A 19,950-nucleotide genomic window follows, 5' to 3' on the forward strand; every position below is an offset into this window, starting at 1 on the left:
TGGATTTCAGCCTATAAATAAAGCCATGCATAAAATATCTTCACCTAAAAATTACCCAAATAGGTGAAATCACTTCATAACCAGCTACTTTTCCCATCACATTTACCTAAATATCACCCTCAGGTGGGCTTCACAGGTCATGCTAGTGGTAAGAACTCACATGGCAGTGCAGGAGGTGTAAGAGATGTGGGTTCAGTCCCTGGGTTGGGAAGATCCCTTGGAGGAGGGCACGACAACCCACTCCAGTGTTCATGACTGGAGAAACCCATGGACAGAGGAGCCTGCAGGTTATGGTTCATAGCATCAGAGTTGGACACAGCTGAAGTGATGTAGCACGCATGCACATCTTTTAGGTCTGTTCAATCCTATACATACTAAATCACATGTTACCCTTTCTAACAGCCTCAAGTAATATTTTGAGTTTATTCTCACGTCTCCTTTTCCACTTCTCTCAATTTTACATTTAACTGTATACTGCCTTACATTGCTGTTAAATGTTCCTGATTAAGTACAGGACTCACGAGAGAGAAAATAATGGAAGAGAGAATCAAGCTAAGAATTATACATATTCCCAAGCAACAAAACACAGAAGTGGGACAAAAGTAATTCTTAATGTATATTGCCACAGTAGTATGCTGCTGCTGCTGCTAAGTCACTTCAGTCATGTCCAACTCTGTGCAACCCCATAGATGGCAGCCCACCAGGCTCCCCTGTCCCTGGGGTTCTCCAGGCAAGAACACTGGAGTGGGTTGCCATTTCCTTCTCCAATGCATGAAAGTGAAAAGTGAAAGTGAAGTCGCTCAGTCATCTCCAACCCTTCGTGACCCCATGGACTGCAGCCTACCAGGCTCCTCCATCCATGGGATTTTCCAGGCAAGAGTACTGGAGTGGGGTGCCATCGCCTTCTCCGACAATACTGTAAGCTTGATATAAAAGGGAAAAGCTCATATTATGCTGCTAAGTCGTGACTCTATGATGACTCTTCAGCTTATTTACCAACCCTTCCATCCGCACATATATAGTCCTCTTACCACCAGGAACCTAGGTTTTCTTCTAGCATTAAAGTTATATCATTTGGGTGTTCTGGAACAAGAGATTTATCTTGGATTCCAATATTAAGAGAAAAATGCCCTTAGGTATGTCTACCATGTATGTCAAAAAAGAATATGACTCTGAAAAAATATGGAACAAAAAAACACACAAAAAAATTCTCCTTCCAAACAACCAGTTTCTTCCTCCTTGTTCAGGAAAAAGTATTTATGTAATCTATATATACTTTTAAAGTATGTTTTCAACCATCATATGTCTCATGGTAAAGTTAATTAAATTTCCTTGGGTCACTAAGAACAAGTTTACTATCTTTTCTGGGTAAACTCATATCTATTAAAAACACACACACACACAGGGGACGATTTCTGATGTTCAAATATTAATAATCAAAGAAAAATTTCCCTTGCTGGAAAAATAAATATGGCCTGAGTATGCAGTATGAATGCATTCACCATGTTCAATGCAATCAATAGAGAGACACTCAGATCCAAGCACACAACAAATATTTCAGCTTATAAGAATAAAGAAAACATCTTAAAAGTATTCAAGCAAGAAGAAACACGCCACCTATAATAAATAAAAGCTAAGATTTAACACTAAATTTTATTGTGAAGGGAAATTCAGTGACTCAGTAATTTAGTATCCAGATCACTTGTTTTAAATGAATGTATAAAGACATTCTCGGTGCAAAAAAATCTCTAAAAAACACACAGAAAACCAAATTTGAGGAGACAGTCGAGTCAACTGAAAGATAACATCAAAATTAGGAACTAAATTGAAAAAGATATGAAATAAAATTGATCCCAGTACTTAATTTGCAGCAAACCTTGGGACTCCACTTTAATTATGTATAACTGACTGCATCCAAGGATGAGACTTGACCATACAGTGCCTTGGGCCACGAGCTCAGTTGTGTCCAGCTCTTTGCTACCCCATGGACTATATAGCCCTCCAGGCTCTTCTGTCCATGAGATCCCCCAGGCAAGGATCCTGGAGGGGCTGCCATTTTCTTTCTCCAGGGGCTCTTCCCACCCCAAAGATTCAACGTGTCTCTCGCATCTCCTGCATAGGCAGGCGGGTTCTTTACCCACTGAGCCATCAGGGATGTTCCATATAGTGCTTTGCCCACAGGTTTCTCTTCTGTGTGTCTCCTTTCCTCATTCCAAAAATACATGTTTCTTGAGCCCTCTAAAAAATTCAGCAAAAAAGGCTGTGGATTTGGAATCATCTTCTCTAAAAGTTTCACAGTAATTTATGGCAATCTACAGCAAAGGAAACAACAGTAAGCACTTAAATAATTTGCCCAACCTACTGAATTTGTTATTCTCCAAAACATAAAACACTATTTTAATACTAAGGCCTTTTTTAATATAAATAAATAGGAAAGTTAGAAAGATAATGGGAAATCACTGATCATTGTTCAAAGCAGAAATTATAGGGTTTAAGGAAAAACGTGTTATATCTATCCTCCAAAACCTCTAATATGATGTTTACATATCCATTTAAGCATGAAAAAGATCTATTACCAAAATTATTGAGCTTTGATACTGGCCACAAGGACTCAATTTGGGAGCTTGTGTTGTTATTCAACATGAAGCTACCCAACATAATTGGAAAGCATTGTAGTATAGAAAATACTTGTCATTTGCACAGGGAAAGTGAATTTATTCGCAATAGCACTGTTCTTTTCATTGATTTTAGGGGGAAAAGTTGCCATTTGAATTATGTGTATCATTTCCCAAGCTATTTATTGAAGTTTTATAGCAGGGGAAAATATTTTTAAGAAGCAAATAAGGGACTTCCTTGGCGGTCCAGCGGTTAAGATTTTGCCTTCCAATGCAGGGTTCGATTCCCTGGTCAGGGGACTAAGATCCCAAATGCTTTAGGGCCAAAAAAACAAAACATAAAACAGAAGCAATATTGTAAAAATTCAGTAAAGACTTAAAAAAAGAAGAAAATTGTTTGCATATGGGTGTTCTATTTGGTTCTTTTTGCAGATGCCACAGGCACATATGTACCCCATGAGCAGAGCTGTTTAAAAAGATTTACTCTACCTATAATGCTCTCTCTTGCTTCTCTAAGAAGTTTCTAGTTGTCTAATGATGTTCACAATAAGAAGAGGGATATGGACAAGAGACTGCGTCTCACCTGAAGTCTCTGAACAGAAGAGAGAAATCTGAGTCCCTTCCACTGCTCACAGGGACCCAGAATCATTATGAAAGGGCTGCCAAGGAGAGGCTGGGGATGTTGCAAGTTTGTGCGTGTGCTAAGTCGCTTCAGCCGTGTCTGACTCTGAGACCCCATGGACTGTAGCCCACCAGGCTCCTCTGTCATGGAATTTTCCAGGCAAGAATACTGGAGTGGGTTGTCATTTTCTCCTCCAGGGGATCTTCCTGAACCAGGCATCAAACCCACGTCTTCTGCATTTCCTGCATTGGCAGGTCAATTCTTTACCACTACGCCACCTAGGAAGCCCCAAAAGCCTACAGCATGTAGTATTCCCAGGCAGTTTATCCAAGTACTAACCAGGCCTGACCCTGCTTAGCTCCCTAGATCAGACGAGACTGGGCACATTCAGGGCAGTAAGGGATGAACTAATTTAGTAATGAAAAATATTCACAGAGAAAACATGCTCAAAAGCCATGACTGAGAACCCTAAATACATTTTCATCACAAACTTATTGGAAAAATCATATAATATGGGAGAGTTTAAGTTTTAGAATCAGAAAGACTTCCCTGGTGGCCCAATTGATAAAACTTCATGCCCTCATGCAGAGGGCCTGGGTTCGATCCCTGGTTGAGGAATTAAGATCCCACATGTTGTGACTAAGCCTGCATGCCACAGCTACAGAAGCCTCAGCACCACAAGGGAGACCCAGCACAGCCGGAAAAAAAAAAGAAGAATCAGAAAGACCTGAATTCAAATCATAACAATCCACCCCTGGCATATAATTTGGACAAGTTATTAAAAATCTCTCTGTTTGCTCTTTGGCAAAATGAGGATAACAATACCTGTCTTATGAGTGCTTTTGAAGAACTGAGTTAATATGTGTAAATTGTACATATGTGTGCTCTCAAGTCACTCAGTCGTGTCTGACTCTTTGCAACCCATGGACTGTAGCCCACCAGGCTCCTCTGCCCATGGAATTCTCCAAACAAGAAAACTGAAGTGGGTTGCCATCTCCTCCTCCAGGAGATCTTCCCGACCCAGGGATCGAATCCACGTCTCCTGCATTGGCAGGTAGGTTCTTTACTGCTGAGCTACCAGGGAAGTAAGGATTCTTTACCACTGTGCCATAATGATGTCCCCAGGTCAACTTAGAAAAAAGAAGAAATCCAGAGACTTTGTACTGAAGTGAAAAATAATATCAATCAGTAAAATTTATTGTAAACTTACTGTGACCTTCAAAGCTGGGGTGTTGTGGAATATTTTAAAATTCTGGTTTTGCCATATAAATCAAATAATAAACTCCTGAGGGTCATGGATGAAACTATGAGCACTACAAAAAGTAAAAAGGAGACATCTATGTAGAAAGAAGGACAATAAGAAGGCAATGGGAGCTGAGCCTTACAGAATGAGCAAATGAGAAACAGAAAAAGCAAGAGAGGAGATAGCAATTCATAGAGGAATTTCACAGTGTGTGTGCATGTGTGTGTGAGAGACAGCAACAGAAAGGGACAGAGATAGACAGAGTAGATCAAGGAGAGGGAGAAGAGAGACAGAACCGTGAGTTGGGTACCCAGTGAAGGCCAGTACTGCATTCATTGCCTTACATGTGGCTGTGCTATGCTTAGTTGCTCAGTCATGTCCAACTCTCTGCAACCCCATGGACTGTAGCTTACCAGGCTCCTCTGTCCATGGGGATTCTCCAGGCAAGAATACTGGAGTGGGTTGCCATGCCCTCCTCCAGAGGATCTTCCCAACCCAGGGATCCAACCCATGTCACCCACATTGCTGGTGGATTCTTTACCATCTAAGCCACCAGGAAAGCCCAAGAATACTGGAATGGGTAGCCTATTCCTTCTCCAGGGTATCTCCAGGGTATCTTCCCAGCCCAGGAATTGAACCTGGGTCTCCTGCATTTCTCCTGCAAGAATCTCCGGCGGATTCTTTATCAGCTGAGCTACCAGAGAAGCCCAGCCTTACATAGTAATCACATTTAATCATCAGAACACATCTGCAGGTATTATCTCCATTTTAGAGATAAAGAAACTGAGGTTATAGAGGTTAGAACACAGAGCTATCCAGCAGTGACAGAGGCAGGATTTGAATCCAGGTTTGCCCAATGCAGTACTTAGGCTTTTCCCAACATCACAGTTGTCAAGTCATGATAAACATGATCAGACTGGAGTGTTCTGTTGTTGAGGAAGGCATACATTTTTATTCAGAATGTCCGTCTTGTGACAAAAACTTCAATTTTCTTGAATTCCAAGATTGAAATAAATATCCCACTCTCTTTAAAGTATAGGAATTCAGCTCTTTCCCCCTTAAGCAAAAATTGCTTTGCTGTTGTTCAGTTGCTTAGTCATGTCTGACTCTTTGCCACCGCATGGACTACAGCATGCCAGCCCCCCTGTCTACTCTCTTCTGGAGTTTGCCCTGATTCACATCCATTGCGTTGGTGATGCTATCTAACCACCTCATCCTCTCCTGCTCCTTCTCCTTTTGCCATCAATCTTTTCCCAGCACCAAAGCTTGCTTAGCAGATCCAAAAACCCCTGCAAAGACTACTTTTCTTTTGATAAACTAAATTCCCTTCTCATCTACCTCCTAGCCCCAGCAAATTTTGCTTCTCACTCAGAGAGGAATTGATTTTCATTGGTATTCAATTGAAGTAGGGAAGGTCACAGCTTAGAACACTGGAAATGTATTGTCTAAAGAGCACAGTTTGTATCTTGCTTCCGAGAGAAGATCTTTAAAGATGCCTTGGCTTCGCTGACTTTTCTTCCCCTCCTGCATCCAAGAAACACCCTCCAGGGAGAAAGGCGATTTCAAATCTCACACTGCAGAGGCTCTGGGGCAGTCAGCTGCTGAATGCAGATTAGCCTAGTCCTTCTCTTTTGAGATAAATGGAATCTAAGGAGAGTTTTAAAAGTTTTTAAGCAATCCTTAGGGCCTAGACTACGTTTTGATCAGACCAAGAAACAAGGTTTCTTGTTTTGATCAGACCAAGACCAAGGTTCCAATCTGAAAGCCAAATAGGAGCCTAGATCTTCATTGAGTTTATTTTTATTTTCCAGATCCTCCTTTACATTGAGAATATATAAACATTTTCAATTACTGTAAGTCCCCTATATACTAATCTTCACATTTTGAACTTTCAAAGACACGAACATGCATGCCAGCCTCTGTATGCCAGCTGTTATACTGTACTACTGTACTTTTCAAGGTACTGTACTCGAAGATTTAAAATGTTTTCTTTATTTTTGTGTTTGTTTTTTATGTGCATACTATTTGTGTGAAAATTATTACAAACCTATTACAGTATAGTACCATATAGCCAATTGCGTAAGTTGGGTACCTAAGCTAATTTTGTTGAACTATGAACAAACTGGACTTACAAATGGGCTCTCAGAATAGAACTTGATGCTTATGTAGGGGACTTATTATATTCTAGCCATTAAGTTGTTCTCCTTTGCTAAAGTGCATCCTGGAAAGGAGGTTTGTCCTTAAAATGGTGAGCATGAGGACTGAATTATTCTGCAGTTTCCTGAGAAAGAGCTCAGTAAAATCTGGAAGCATTTGAGGGTATTCTTAATTACTCAGACAGAATTATCAAAGCACACAGTGGCTCCATCTATCCCTTCCTAGTATCTCACTCTAATTTTCTTTTTTACAATGTAGATATTTTACATAAAATTGTCTGAAGAAAAACAGACTATACTTGAGGGAGCAAATGTTAGGCCAGCCTTTCTCTGCTGTGACTGGTACTGGTGAAGGTCTTGAATATTCATGAGGAATACTTTTTAAAAATCACAAGGAGTGATTATCACTTCTTTTTCCTTTTCCTCAACATTTTCCCACACTGACTAGAATAATTCAAAGCTTTGGGCTGGGCACAAACCAGATTACATAATTTATAAGTTTCAGTTGCAATGAGTAGCCAAGTTTGAAGCTCACAGGAGCTTCAAAGGAGCTCCTTTCTGAGTGAATATTCCTGGGAACACAGGAAGCTCTCCTTCACCTGCAGCTCCACTGAGGTAGAGAGCAAATGAAGACGATCTAGGAAGTTGACTACCAATAGCTGTAAACCAAAGATTCAAAAAGAAGGCTAACCTTGGAAAAACGATGCTATGTACTAACACATGTGCCAGGCCAATGGCAAAAGTTTTGCATTCATTTCCTCACTTAACTCTTACAACTCTATGAGAGGCATCACTATCATCCACTTTTCACACATGAGGAAATAGGCATAGAGTGAGAGGTAAGTAAGTGGAAGAGCCAAAGTTTATGCCAGGCAGTATAACCCTGAAACAGGAGGGAAGGGGCAGGCACAATCCCTAAAGAATGACAGAGCCCTTGAGGATACAACAAAATCTGATTAGAACCAATTAGGCCCAAGATGGTGGAAGATTTAACTTCCAGTAGACCTTGAGCCTCATTGTACGCTTACTGTAAAACATTAGCTAAATGACTTACCCACAGGTGCCAGGACAGTTCTGAGGCTAACTGTAAGGTCAAAAAGTGAGCAGTGGCCTAATTCCTGGAAATCTCTATCTCTTCTCCAAAATAATTAGAAAAATCCTCCCACTCATTAGCCCATGAAATTACCCAGCCCATAAAGCTAACTATTCCTCTGGGCTTCTGAGATGGCCCACACACTGTCTGTGGAATGTGTTTCTCCCAAGGCTGTTCTCGCCTTTTAAGACAGACCACATTCTGTCTATGAGATGTGTATTTCTCAAAATAAATTCTCTTCTTACCCTACTGGCGTTTTGTCTCATTAGAAAGTTCTTTCTGTGCTGAGATGTAAAGAACCTGAACTTCGGTAGGTCCTGAGACCAGCTTTGTGGGTTTCATTAAAAGACAGTGGGTAAGGCCCGTGAGTTAAGGACTTGAGTCATCCTGCTCACTTGTATACCTCCAAAATCCTAGAACAGTGTGTGGCACACAGTAGGTGTCTAATGATTGTCTAACTATTTAATTATATAGTTAAATGATGAAAATATGAATAAATGAAGTTTTCAATCTAGCTTGTTCCCTTGATCTTCAGATTTCTTGGGTACAGAAAACAGGACACTCTGGGAAGCATGAACGATACCACCAAGTGAAGAATCCCTCCCCCAGCTATTTCTCTGGTATCGACTCAGCCACCAGACATGTATGGTGGCAGTGCAGCCCCCGCCCACATCCCTGCGGATATTTTTTTCTTATTATTCTGTAGTGCTAATTAGTCTCCGTCGTGTGATTCCCTGACATCATTCTTTTCCAGCATTTAACACAGTGGGATTTGAGAGCAAGAGAAGAGGAAAAATTTGCCTCTGCACATTTGTCCACAGTCTCAACAGGAAGTCCACGGAATTGCTGCCTCAGAACTGCCTGAGGTATCTGCCGCAGACGGGATTCCAGGGGCCAGTTTCAGACTTTCGGCCTCAGGATCTCAGGGCATGGGGCCCAGGAAACTGAATGTTTAACCAGCTTCCCATGTAATTACTGTACAGATCCATGTCAGTGAAGCACCACTATCAAATCTCTTCCCCCACAAAGGAGGCTACAAGTTCTTTTTAAAAATCCCTGATGTTGGGCTCCAGCATTTTAGGAGATCTCTTCGAGGAGAGTCTATTTCCCTCCATGATGAAATTATCTACTCTCTCCCAACATCTTCTACTATGGGACCTCCCTAAGACCTGCCCAGCTTCCCTGGGTTAATCCTCTGGCTGAGCAGTGTGCCTGACCTGAAGACAGCATCCTTCCTGGGTGCCTGTTGATCATCTTCCTTGGTGCATCCTTGGTAGTCCAAGAGCAGCAGTGGCCCATCCAGACCAAGCCCAAGCACATAGAACTCCAGGTCCATCCGCTCCTGGCCTCCACCTGTAGGGCAAGAATTTGAACATCTGTGAACCAGTCTAGGTCACTTGCATTCCCCTTCTCCCAAATGCTGTTATTCAAAGGTAAGTATAAGACTTCCCTTCAGGTGCAGTGGATGAGTCCACCTGCTGAGGTAGGGGACACAGGTTCTACCCCTGTTCTAGGATGATCCCACAAGTCTCAGAGCAACTAAGCCCATGTGCCACAATACTGAGCCCATGCTCTGGAGCCCAAGAGCCACAGCTGCTGAAGCCTGTGCGCCTAGAGCCTGTGCTCCACAACAAGAGAAGTCACCACCATGAGTAGCCTATGCACCCCAGCGAAGAGCAGCCCCCACTTGCTGCAACTAGAGAAAGCCTGCTCACAGAAACAAAGACACACACACACACACACACAAAAAAAAATAAAGGAAAGTTTAGCATCAGGTTTAAGAATGTAGATTCTGGACCCTGACCAAACCCACATCTCAGCTTGGCAACTGACTAACTGTGAGCTAATTTTGTTCTTTGCCCTAAGTTTCTCCACTTGTAATAGTACCTCCCTCTTAGGATGACCACAAGATTAAATGAACATGCTTAAAGCATGTAAGTGTGTAAGTGTGAATTGCTGCTATTCTTGATATTGTTGTTGTTACCATTATTCAGGTAAAATAAGATATCAAAAGCATCTAAGGAGAGGCTTAGAGTGGGGAAAATATACAATGAATATGAACCCTAAGGGGAACTCAGTGAAAAAAAGAGGAGTTCATCACCCCTGTCTTTGTATATATGCGATGTGAATAAGGGCAGTTTACACATATGACAGTGTCCTTTTCTCCCAGTGATATCAGCTGACCTTTCACCACATTAACTCCTTAAGTACAGAAGCCATACCCTAAAGACAAGTTTACATCTTCCTTTACCCCTGAAGAAGGGATAGGCTATCCATTCCAGTATTCCTGCCTGGAAAATTCCATGGATAGAAGAGCCTAGCAGGCTACAGTGCACAGGGTCACAGAGTCAGACATGACTGAGCGACTTCCACTTCCACTTTAATATGAAATATATTCAGATTTTTTTCAGTCTTTTTGTGACTCTTTGAGTAAGAAGATAAGAATCTGAGGGAACTGGGAAACAGAAATTTTCCTAGGCCTCAGTTTACCATTAAATAAAAGGGTTGAATTTAGACTACCCAGCTCTGGTATCTTACAATGCACTGTGCTGCCAGCTTAGCTGACTCAGCTGAGCTGCAGAAAGTTAAGCCTCCTGATCATCACTGCACTACTGCCTTAAGAGCAAAGCATGGCCCTTGATTTTCAATCACATGCCAAAAATGTGGTGAGGAGGCTATAGATGGGAAGTTATGGCAAAGAGACTAGAACAAAGAATGGGTAGAAAGAGAAAGAATGTACACAGAACATTGGTCTCAAGGCATTCAATTTTAAAAACTGTACTACAGACTTAGAATGTATGCAAGATATATCATACAGCAACAAAAGATCGAAAATACATGTGCAGCAATAGAAGTGGGTTAAACAAATTATGGCCTTCCCAGGTGGCGCTAGTGGTAAAGAACCCGCCTGCCAAGGCAGGAGACATAAGAGATGTGAGTTCAGTCCCTGGGTTGGAAAGATCCCCTGGAGGACAGCATGGCAACCCACTCCAGTATTCTTACCTGAAGAATCCCATGGACAGAGGAGCCTGGCAGGCTACAGTCCATGGGGTTGCAAAGAGTCAGACACAACTGAAGCAACTTAGCACACACGCACACAAATGAGTTGAGGTAGAATCACAAAATGAAATGCTAAGCAGCCTTTAACAATAATTAGGCAGCTCACATTTTATAAATCTTGTTAAGAAAAGATGTCCAAGGCATACTGTTATATGAAAAAAACAGTATATAAAATATTTTATCTCTCTGTCACATACAAACACACACGTACTTTTATACATACATAGACTATCAATGAACAATGCATAAACCAGCCTTTTTATGAATATCTTTTCAAATCTTTAGAACTTTGAACCACATACTACTTGTTAAAAAGTAAATAAACATTAATTTAAAATTTAAATGTATTACAATTCCCACAGTGGTGATAACAGATAGAAAAGTATGCTATTTGGGAACACAATGTATATTATATACTATATGCATGTAAAGCAAGCATATGAAAATCTACTGATGTAAATTAAAGCAAAAATAGCCTCAATAATATGATACCTGGGAATTTCTTTAATATGAAAGGAGAGGTAATGGATCGAGGTTTAGATGAAAACATGACTGGTCATGAATTGGTAAATGTTGAAGCTGGTGATGGGTACACAGGGATCTTTTCACTTTCTTAAAGTATATAGGGGTTCTGTCTATATTTGTAAATGACTAAAATTTTCACAAGAGAAAGTATTTTTAAATGGGTTCATTAGGAGTCTATAAATAAGTAGACAGACTATATATAGGGCTCTGAGGTCGATCAAATTGATTGCAGAATATGAAGTTTGTGAGTGCAGATCTAGTAAAGAGAAAGAAAGCTTTTAGTGTTTAGAACAAGGAGCACTGGCTCACAGGCAGCCTTGAGAGTCAGACTAGGCTGGAAGTGACCTAACTCAGGAAGAAGCTGACAACATGTTACCCTGGAGACAATACTTAAAATGACAATTTTTTAATTAGGATTATTTTTAGACAAGTTCTAGGTTCATTTAAAAATACAGGGGAAGGTACAGAGATTTCCCACATCTCTCCTGCCCAAACACATGCATAACCCTCCCCACTACCAACATCCCCCACCAGAGTGGTGCATTTGTTACAACTGATGCACTTATACTGACACATGATAATCACCCAAAGTCCATCATCCACCCTAGGGTTTACTCTCGGTGTTGTACATTCTATGGATTTGGACAAATGTATATTGACATGTACCCATCATTACAGTACCATACAGAGAAGTTTCACTGTCCTAAAAATCCTCTGTGCTTTGCCTATTGATCTCTCCCTCTCCTTTAACCCCTGGAAACCAATGATCTTTTCAATCTCCATAGTTTTTCCTTTCCTAGAAGGTCATATAGTTGGAATCATACAGTACGTAACTGACATCATTTAAAATATATTGTAACTAACTTTTTTAGATCTTTCTAAACCTGGACCACCATCCCAGCAAGGTGTTCAGGCTTTAAAAATAGAAAATAATCCAGTTTTTTTTAAATTGGGTATTTCTTACAGCTTCCATGCTCCATCTGCATGTATACAAGGGTAAGAAATAGCAGTAGAATATGTTGCAATTTATTTCAATATTTTTACATCTTGAACAAATTCAGATATTCTGATCTTAAAAGGAATTGAATTATGTCAAATTTGAATTATGTCAAATTCAAGGAATATGACATAAAAAATGGTATTTCTATTTTAAACTCAAGGTGCTCAAGAGTTCACCAGATGCATTTCCTACATCTGGCTCACACAATTTCTCACTGTGTTTCTATTGAACTCCTGAGTGACCAAAATGTACCATGTAAGACCATAAAGGTATATCAGATCCTGATACCTGGAGGACCCAGCACTTCTTGTCAGTATCATTGAAACAAGAAAGATGAGCGTCTCAGATGCTAGTTTAGTGTTTTAAATTTTCTTCCATTGCTTGTTGTTGTTCAGTCACCCAGTCGTGTCTGACTCTTTGCGCCTCCATGGACTACAGCATGCCAGGCCTCCCTCTCCCTCACCATCTCCCAGAGTTTGCCCAAGTTCATGTCCATTGCATCAGTGATACCATCCAGCCACCTCATCCTCTGATGCCCTCTTCTCCTTCTGCCCTCAATCTTCCCCAGCAGCAGGGTCTTTTCCAATGAGTTGGCTGTTCTCATCAGGTGACCTAAATATTGGCACTTCAGCATCAGTTCTTCCAGTGAGAATTCAGGGTTGATTTCCTTTAAAATTGACTGATTTGATCTCCTTGATGTCCAAGGGACTCTCAAGAGTCTTCTCCAGCACCACAGTTTGAAGGCATCAATTCTTTGGCACTCTGCCTTCTTTACGGTCCAGCTCTCACAAACATATGTGACCACGGGAAAGACCAAATCCTTGACGATACGGACCTTTTGTCGGCAAAGTGATGTCTTTGCTTTTCAACACACTATCCAGGTTTGTCATTGTTTTCCTTCCAAGAAACAGTCGTTTTCTGCTTTCACAGCTTCAGTCACCATCCACAGTGATTTTAGAGTCTAAGAAGAGGAAATCTGTCACTGCTTCCCTCTTTTCCCCTTCTATTTGCCATGAAATGATGGGGCTGGATGCCATGAATTTACAGCTATCTAAATGGTGATTCTTCAAATTTTCCTTTAGAAATACACCATTTTCAATATGCAATGAACTTAAGGGCTCCTTTCCTCTACAAAGAATTAGACATGTTCGATCCACCATTTTATTCACTTACAAAAAGTAGGAACCAACTGTAGGTTCCATTAGAGTGGAGAATTTTGTTCACTGAGTATTGATTCTTTGTTCCTGGGTTCCTTTCTCCTCTCCCAAACATTGCTTCCCTTTTTATATGTGTTGTAAGAAAAAGGGGCACTGGCTTTGCTTTTGCAGACCTAGTTGCAAGCACTGGCTTCTGTTACTCAGTGCTGACTTGCTTTATATCTCTAAGTAACTGATTATCTATTTCTTTATCAATAAAAATGGAGATAAAAGACTTATCTAACTGACTAGATAGAAGTCTTGGAAATGAAAATGGAAAGCCCTACAAAATCATCATGTGTTACATGCTGATACAAGCTGCTTTCCTGCTGCTTAAAAGATACATGCTGCCTCTTTCAAGTCCTGAATCTACCTGCTGTATACCTTTTCCTCCACACAGACTTACTTTGCCTTTCCCACTTCCCAAAGAGCCTCACCCAGACTGGCCTCCATCTCCACCATTTCACCGAAACTGGTTAGATGAAGATCACCAGTCACTTCCATGCTGTAAAGATCTATTGGCTGTTTTCAGTCAATACCTTTCCAGACATCTCTCCAGAACTGATCAATTTCTGTAAACACTCTTTCCTAAATTTACGCTCTGATCTTCCACTCTTCTAGTATTTCACAGGCCAATCTGGTGACTCTTCAACCTCCTTTGCTAGTTCTGTCTGTTAAATTAAATTTTTTTTAATTTCTGAAATATTTTGTTTAAATAAGAAATTAGCAGAGATTGAGGTTTCTCTTGGTGGTGGTGGTGTACCTTCATACATGCAGAGGAAGAACATTCTCCTGGTTTAACAAAGAAAATTCTTGAATATTTACACTTCTTCAAAAGTAAAGTCAACAGAAATATTATTTGCAGGGGAGGGGGCAACACATTCTCCAGAAAAAGTAAGGAGATTTATAGACATTTTAGAAGTTAGAGGTTATTCTCATAGGGCCTATCAATATGTGAAGTCTCAGTGTTTTACAAGATGCTATTGTTAAAAGTATCTATTGCAAGGAGAAATATATGATGCAAAACAGAATCTGCTTTTCGTCAGTGACAAGATAAGGTAGAAATTTTTCTCCTCGTGGCATAAAGGTTTCTTGCACCAACAATTGGAGGGGCTAGAGTTTGAGGTCTAATTACTGGAATTCCATTAGCTAGTTAGCAAAAGAAGCATGACTGATACTATGAAACTTAAAGGGCAGAGGGAAGGTAAAACAAGATTTTTAATAAATGTGAACACACAATGTTTTGCAATCTGGGGGGCCAGATTCAAAATATTTAAGTCCCTCTGTGCTCAGTCCCAGACCCCCTACTACTTCTTGTGGCCTCAATTAACACCTCTTTACAAGTGACTACCAGATTATATCTCTAACCTAACTTCTCTTCTAAGCTCCTGACTAGAATCTCAAAATAGAAGAGTTACAAGCACCTCAGTATTATCAGATCCAAAACAGAACTCCTGGTTTCTGGTCCCTATAACCTCTCCCTCCCCTCTGTCACTGATATCTAACCTGATGGCACCATTCAGCACCTACCCATCCTTGACTCTCCTATTTTCTTCACACTCCTCTAAAGTTATGCACTCTCTCATCAAGTCTTATCTATTCTACTTTTAACCTGTGTCTGGATTCTATGAGCTTTTTCTTCAGCTCTACTGCCACTATCCACATCCAGGCCATGATTATCTCTTCTCTGGACTATTACAATCAACTTCTAATCGATTTTCTGCTCTTATCCTTGCCCCAGTACGATTCATTCTCCCTAGAACATCAGCGGGATCCTTTTAAAATCATAAATAACAACATTTAAGGCCCTTGCTTAAATCCTCTCAATGGCTTTCCCTTGTATTTACAAAATGATCCAAGATCCTTAAAGAGCCCCCATGCTCCGGTGGCTGGCTCTCTATTCATTCTGACCTCATTTCACCCCCTCTCCCTCTCACGAACACATTTCACTCATAACAGCTTTTTTTCAGGTCCTCTAACATGCCACGTTCTTTTCTACTTCAATACCAGTAAACATACTCATCCCACTACCTGGAATATCCTTCTACTCAAAACTTTAAAACTGGGGTCCCCAACCTCCAGAACCTAATGTCTGATGACCTGATGTAATAATAATAGAAATAAAGTACACAATAAATGTAATGTGACTGCATCGTGTCGAAACCATCCCCCACCCTCAGTCCATGGAAAAACTGTCTTCCACGAAACCTGCACCTGGTGCCAAAAAAGTTGGGGACCACTGCTTGAAAGACGAGAACCATCTTACCATTCAAGGTTCAGCTCAGCTGTCACCTCTCCAGAGAGGCTTCCCTGTTGTTTTCCCTTATGACAATGTGTTTCCATTTTGCTAAGTATTTCTTTGTTTACTTGTCACTGTCTGATTCACCCACAAGGCCACACTGTGTGAAGACACAGACCACAACTTCTTGGTTCTTCATTGCACACCAGCACCCAGCATTGAGCCTGGAGTGGAGGAGGATGCTTCTCTAGTCTGCTCATAAAAATCCTGTTTGCAAATGAATGTACAAATTTTAGGATGATAAAAAGCAGAGAATCCTCATAAATAATATTTTTCCTAATTCTTCAATGGTAAAAAGAGAAAAATCTTCAACTAATCTCATGATCATGGTAATTCTTTAATATGGCAGGATGAGGGCAGCGTGAGGCCTGTCCTGTTCACTGAGGATGTTTTTCATTATTTATTGCCTTCATCCATCAGTTGCCCATAGCACAGCCCTAATGACAACCAACTGCGTCTCCAGATATGGCCACATGTCCACTAGGGAGTAAAATCACACCTAACTGGAAACCATTGACCTGTGTCATCAACACTTAATATGTCATTTAATCCCCCACAAAGATAAAAATAAAAACATTAAGTGAGGAAGTTAATGAACCAAGAGCATAAGTTACCTGTTTAAGGCCTCAAAGAATTAGGAGTAGAAAGGGGAGCAAAATTCAGCAAACAAACCTCCCAATTAATGCTGAAGTAGACTTCCGGTTCATAAACACCTGGTTGATCTGCTTTTGTGAATATGAATATATTTGTTTTGAAAGAAAACAGTAATTATATTCCCATCAAAGTTAACATTAATTAATGTCAAGTCATTGGAAAGACAGCTACATTGAACTGACAAAAATTCTTTGAGGCTGGAATTGTTTTCTCCAGTCTTTAAGAAGCCTTACATCTAATGCTTGGCTTCTAACTCTACTGATACATCAGTGCAGCTTTTAAACAAAATTATTTTAAATAAAATGTTATGTCTCATTGTTATCTTTTCCCAATAAAATCTCAGAATCACATAAGTATTCTAGATTTTAGCTACTTTTTTGATAATTCATACAATGTACAGTCTGGGCTTTAATGAGTGCTTAAAACACTCTGAATGTGAATTTATTTTCTCATATTTCATGCGTCAGCTTTTCTTATTTCTTAATCAGATTCATTTGTCTTCTGGACCAGGTACAGCTTCTGTTGTCTTAGAGGTAAACCCAAAGTTGTGTTAAGAAAATACTGTCATTATTAAACCTACATAAGCAGAAGATAGAAAGCCCTCACCATAGAATAATATCTACCTACTGTAAATGATTGACTGCTATGAGCCTAGTGCTGTAGTAAGTGCTTCACATACTTTATATCATGAAGGTTTTATAACAGCCCTTTGGTATAAGAACTATTATACCATTTCACCAATGGGATAAACAAGTAAATTAGGTAACTCACCTATATTAATAACCAAATGATATGTCCTACTCGGTGTGACTGAGAATCAACCAATATTGATCATCTCTGATGGCCATTCTAGTTATGAAATCTGATCACTGATTTTCTGAGGGAAAAAAAATCTGAGGATTAAGAAAATCCTCATCTCTCATTCTAGAGGAGCCACAAACCAGAGGTGCTCTGACTCAAGTGGTGACCTTGTATTGAACTAGATATGACATCTAGGAAGTTGAGAAGGAATGCCATCCACTCCTGCTAGTACTCCCAGAATTAGACCTTTAGTTTTTGGCTCTGTGGGAAAGGATGACCAACTATCCAGGTGTACCCAGGACCATCCTGGTGCTAGCCCTGAAAGTCCTGCATCTGGGAAACCCTACCTATAGATGTGTTCCCTCTCCATTCTCTACCAAATCTCCGTGATGCTAGCTGCCTCTCTACATCTCTAAATCCTCACTTTTTGAAGAAACATTAAGACTTTACTGTGGCAAGACTTGACTACATTAAGACTATGCCAGATACAAAGGATATCAAGGCAAAACTTCCAAATCTCTAAACAGGTACCACCTGGCTGCTGTATTATCTTTCATACTGATAGCCATCCTTTCAAATACTAACTGGGACTAAGACCTACCATCTACCATTATACTCTATAAATAGCATGTCCAGCCTGCCCGGCTCTTCTTCCTCTACCTAGTTACTCTAGCAGCTCTCTTGTGTCCACCTGCTGTTCCCATATGGTCTGGTCTATCCACCCAGTGTGCTATGTGCGTGCTCAGTCACTTAGTCATGTCCAGCTTTTTGTGACTCCAAGGACTATAGCCCACCAGGCTCCTCTGCCCCTGAAATTTTCAGGCAAGAATACTGAAGTGGGTTCCTATTCCCTACTCTAGAGGATCTCAACCCAATGACTCAACTCCTAATTCCACACTGACAAAAGCCTCAGTACCTCTTTTCTGGACATACTCATCTTTTCCACTTTGAGAGTGCCATGTTTTGTATGATCATAGGAAATGCAATCATTTTCTTTAGTGTTGATAATCCTTGACCCTCAATTATTCTGAGAAGAATTGAATTGTTAAGTGGTTTCCCACACATTGATATAGACACTTCTTATGAAAGAAAGTAGGAATGATTGAAAAGAGAAAACAAAGAGAATTAGATTCTAAAAAGAAGCCACTTGTCTAACTGGCCTACCTAGCTAAGAGGGCAGCTAGAAGTGGCTAAAAACCTCATGCCGCAGGAGAGCTGTTGAGTCAATGACGTAAGTGCTTTTTCAAGTTCCGGACCATAGATCCTCAAGCAAAACACCAGAAAAAAGGTTATCAGAGGATTTCCATTTTCAAATATAATTGGGAAATCTGGAAATACTGTTTTCTCATCCTCAGTACTTTCATTTCTCTGCCTCCTTAGTTCTATGTTCATTTTTTCCCCTCAACTTCTTGAACTGAACAGTTGGCCCTTATAGCTACTTCCCATAACTGGTTTTCATAAGGAATATATATATATGAATATATTGGTATCAGCTCAGCCATTTATTATCTCTGCTTCCTTAAAGGCATCACTTCATCTTTTAGGACCCCCGTTTATACAACATGAATGGGATGAGAATATCCTAACAAACTAACATATATTAGGATACCTGTCACGGATACCTGTTGCTTTGTCTACCTTATATACATCCCTTCACCTTCTGTCTAGTACTGAGATCTGGCTTATGAGTGAGAAAGGCATTCCTAGTAGCCTGCACTGAGTTTGTGTCACCATAATACACTTCTATCCATCATTTAACTCCCTTCCTCACCAATATTACCCTGAAATTCTTTATGGAACACGCATCTTCCCATTCTTAGTCGTATCCTAGCTGAATAAGCAAGCTATGCTTGCTTAATGCAATTGATATATTCCATCCTTCAGACCACAGGAGGAGGCATGTGACCCAATGCCAGCCATTAATAGGATGGACAAAAGTTAGAAATTGTGTGGGAGCACTGAAAGAGTGCTCTCAGCCTGAAGCAGTGTGAGAAATAAAATCATTTTGATTCGGCAAAGAGAGAAACTCTAGTTGCCAGGGTCATGTACGGAGCCTGAGAATGAAATTAACAATATGGGACACAGCATGGAGAGGTGGGGAGAAATCAGGGATCACCCTGATGACTCTGTTTGTAGGCTGAATCCCACCTGAAATCAAATCTGTGTGAGCCATTTGATTCCCTTTTATTGTTTGAGGTAGTTTAAATTGAATTTTCTGTCTCCTGCAAACAAAAAACATTTGAAAGATCATGAGACCCATACCTGGCCAATCAGAGCACATCCATCCCTCAGTTTACAGATATCAGGGTTCAAGTGCACACAGAGAAGCCAAGGCAGGAGCTCCCTAGGACCATTCAGCCAGTGCTCTTAGAGAAAGATGTTTCTTTCCTTCCTAGGGGTTGCTAAGCAATCGTTGCCCTCTGCAAGGAAAGAATCTACCTCACAAATGGGTCCCTCTTTGTAATCACATTCTTTGAATTGCAGAATCAAGCAATACCAAAATCCAGGTCTGGCCTTGATTTTTAGTTATGTAAAACATATTCCTTTTGCTTAATAAGTTTGAATTGTATTTCTGCTATTTATAACCGAAAAGGTCTTGACTAGCCCCTTTATACTAGATTCTTTGGTAACACTTTTATGTATGTGAGAAATCATAATCAACCTCATTTCATAGATGAAGAAACTG

The 19,950-nt window shown here is 40.4% G+C and overlaps 1 long non-coding RNA gene across 1 annotated transcript in view; it reads right to left on the minus strand.

Annotated features, from left to right (window-relative positions):
- Nucleotides 1–19,671, minus strand: part of LOC132345787 (uncharacterized) — a 203,568-nt gene extending 183,897 nt beyond the window's left edge. The window contains exons 1-2 of the long non-coding RNA XR_009495340.1: nt 19,527–19,671; nt 8,947–9,082 (exon numbers count right to left, since the gene is read on the minus strand). This is a non-coding gene — a long non-coding RNA (uncharacterized lncRNA). The remainder of the gene's footprint in view (nt 1–8,946; nt 9,083–19,526) is intronic.
- Between the last annotated feature and the right edge of the window lie 279 nt (nt 19,672–19,950).

The sequence above is a fragment of the Bos taurus genome, chromosome 7 (assembly GCF_002263795.3).
Source record: "Bos taurus isolate L1 Dominette 01449 registration number 42190680 breed Hereford chromosome 7, ARS-UCD2.0, whole genome shotgun sequence".
In the NCBI taxonomy this organism is placed as follows: Eukaryota; Metazoa; Chordata; class Mammalia; order Artiodactyla; family Bovidae; genus Bos; species Bos taurus.